The sequence below is a fragment of the Corvus brachyrhynchos genome, unplaced genomic scaffold (assembly GCF_000691975.1).
Source record: "Corvus brachyrhynchos isolate BGI_N302 unplaced genomic scaffold, ASM69197v1 scaffold319, whole genome shotgun sequence".
NCBI classification, from domain to species: domain Eukaryota; kingdom Metazoa; phylum Chordata; class Aves; order Passeriformes; family Corvidae; genus Corvus; species Corvus brachyrhynchos.
The window spans coordinates 621,115-624,191 of record NW_008246065.1 but is presented as its reverse complement, the minus strand read 5'-3'; the positions used below and the strand labels follow the sequence as shown (position 1 = coordinate 624,191).

At 41.6% G+C, this 3,077-nt stretch overlaps 1 long non-coding RNA gene across 1 annotated transcript; it reads right to left on the bottom strand.

The window, feature by feature from the left end:
- Nucleotides 1-565: 565 nt before the first annotated feature.
- Nucleotides 566-2,662, bottom strand: LOC108449769. Its single transcript, XR_001866055.1, has 2 exons — nt 2,412-2,662; nt 566-1,406 (listed from the first exon to the last, which is right to left on the bottom strand). It is a non-coding gene; the product is annotated as an uncharacterized LOC108449769 (long non-coding RNA).
- Nucleotides 2,663-3,077: the final 415 nt, after the last annotated feature.

Here is a 3,077-nt window from a genome sequence, read left to right as displayed (position 1 = left end):
GATGGAATCCAAAGCTCCTCTCTCCCTGCTGAGTAGTTCTTTGCCTATAGCAATTTTTTTTTCAGGCATGAATCTGGAATCTACGAACATCAGAGTTTATGTTGTATTCATGACAGGGTTACTCAATTCAGGACACTTCAATACATAAAAAGAAATACTGCCTCCTAATTTTAGCATGGAATTCTGGTGACGGTTTGAACCCCACCTGAAAACTCCCAAAATTTCTTGCAAGAAGCCAAGACATGGAGCTACAGAACAGCTCTACAGTGAACAGTGAATTCAATGGGAATTTTAATTTCTCTCATTTCCAAATAAACCTGCTTTTTCTGGCACAACAGCTGCACAGAAGTGAAAGTGTGTGGTTAAACCAGAGCACACGAGCAGCCCAGCTCAGTTTTTACCTGCCTCCAATGAGGAGTGAGCTCCAGAAACTGGAACTTTCAAATTTAATAATATGAATTCTTTCTCACGGGAAAATATGGCTTTGTGTCTAAAAGTGATGGTGTAAGGGATTGGCAATAATGATTTGTTTCATAGAATGACAAAGGGACTCAGAAACACGGAATTTCAGCTTGTTCCCAGGTATTCTTTAATGCATCCAGGAGGCACCATTTGTCTTGTCACACGAAGCCTCTTTCACATGTAACAAATTTTCCTCTAGATAACTTTAATTAGGTTGTAGTTGGGATTTGGCCACTGGGGCACTGGGCAAGGCTCAAAATTCAGCAGCAAGATATGGAATTCCCTTGTTTTCTTGACTTAGCTTCCTCCTACATGGGTGTCAGTCTCATGCAAGTAAACAGCAGATGGCACTTCCAGGGTGTTTCAGGTCTGTCTTCTTTGATTTTGGATCAGGTTTTTCTGATATAAAATTTGTTAGTTGCACAGGAGCAAGGAGTGCACAGAAAAGTCACTTTTCACCTGAAGTTTGCAAACTCTGTTGGGCGAATATTTCAGTAGTGGGAGCAGCCTGCCAATGTGATGACCCAGTTGTTGAAAATGCTTCAAATGCTTCCATCCAGCCAAGGTGCCTGCCCAGGAGATGTATTTAATCCCAGCTTAAGTGAGCTGTGGAGGGGTAAGTGGAAGGTCTGCTTCACAGAATGGGTTAAACAAGGCAATCCAGGCACCAAGAGCATCTCCTCTGCAGCTGGGGCATAAAACACCTCTTGTCTCTGTCACTCCATGTGCTGCTGGATTAATTTTTCCCTGGCTGGTGTAAAAGGCCACCCACCCTGTGGCACATGGCCACTATTTTTGTGGAAACTGTGATAATATTGAGGTATGGTGGCTCTGTCACTGGCTGAGCAGCAGGAGTGAACTGTCTGGTGCTCCTAAAGCTGCATCCAAAGCCTGCTGGACATGGTGGGAATAGCTTGGTTGAGTTCACCAGGTCTTGGAACAAGCTGTTGAGAAAAGTATGGGATGGCAGTGAGGAATAAACCTGCAGAATCCTTGACCTGCAGCACACATAGGTTGAAGGGTTTTGCTAAACCAAATAACCATTTTAATTTCATATCCACTAGAAAAATAGGAAAAATTAAATGGTTGCCATATGGGGAAAGTATGTCAAGCTTCAAAGAAGTAGGAATCATTAAACACAACTATGAAGAGGGGTTTTTAGGTTTGAATGGTATGCCAGTTTCAATATAATAAAACATACATATATAATCCTATTAAAGCCTCATTTGAAAAAAAATAAAAGCATTCCTTTGAAAAATGCAAAATCTTAGGTCACATTTTTTTGCCTGTATATTTATTTTCATTTTAAGCTAGGCTGCTGTAGTGAGAAAACTTGATAAGGTTTTCAGTACCCATCTGCTATTTCAATTTTTTCTACCGGTAACATCAACATGAACCAGGCTTTGAAGATAATGAAATGAAAACTGAAAACCAGGTAAATATACTCACAAATAGTGGGTCACCCCATAGCCAAAAGGAATATTAAAAACAAAGCTACACCAAGGACTCACCTATCTTTTCCATAACTGCACTGTGTAGAAATCAAGACAATAAAAAGAGAAAACCAGAACCTCTCACTGCCTTTCCAGTTCTGCTTGTCTCACAGAGAAAACTGAGAATTCAGATCAAGGAGCTCCATGAATAATTCTGGTATAAATACCATAAAGGGCTTGCCAAAATACAGTCACACACACTAAATACCCACATTGCAACATTTACAGTCCCCTCCCTAAAATCTCCCTGTAATAAAGAGTAGTCAGGCACATGAATGCACCTAAAGGGTGAGGAAAATGGCTGAGAGAAGGGTCACAGCTGATGGCAGAGAGCAGTTGTAGCCCTGTGCAACACTTGGAGGGGTTTCTTACAAGGTCCCTTTGAGTGCAGGGCCTTTTTAGAATTGTTTGGGTTTTTTTCCCCCCAACAGTAAATATCACAAACAAAGCACTTACTGTTCTTGATTATTCCTGTTATTTTTTCTCATGGGGTGATGCAGGGAGACCTCAAACAGAACTCATTACCCTAATACAGCTGACCAACATACAAAAACATCAGTTCTGTCCCAAGTGTGTTACAGGCTAATTCCTCATTTTCATTGGAAGATCCACCTTTACATTAACCTTCAGGACTGAAGAGCATGGCAAGTTCCCGAACTGCTGGAAATGCTACTGAACTGCAGAGCCTTCCTCCTCCTTCTGGGTCTTTATCCTGTAATAAATGAGAGAAATAGACTTCAAGATAAAGCTGTGTCTCCTTTTTATTTTTATCAGCTCTGTCAGTAATTCCATCACTAAGGCCACATTTCTGACACTGCTTTTCCTCGGGTTTGGGTCTGTGATGATTTAAGAGGTTTGCAGAGCAGCACATCCTCTCTGCTGAGGGCAGAGGACTTAGTCCTGCCTGTCCTGGCTGGGGAAAACCTGTCCCTTGCAGTTGTACCCACAGGTTCTAGAAGTTTCTCTTTGAGCACATTTGGTGCTCTTCAGATTCAAGTGACTGCAGAAGTGCAAAATGTTGTCATTTATTATTGCTGTTAAATAACAGTGTTGACAGGTAGAAAATCCTCCAGGAAGGAGCATCTGTGCATCTCTCCCTCAGCAGGCACCAAACAAAGAGCT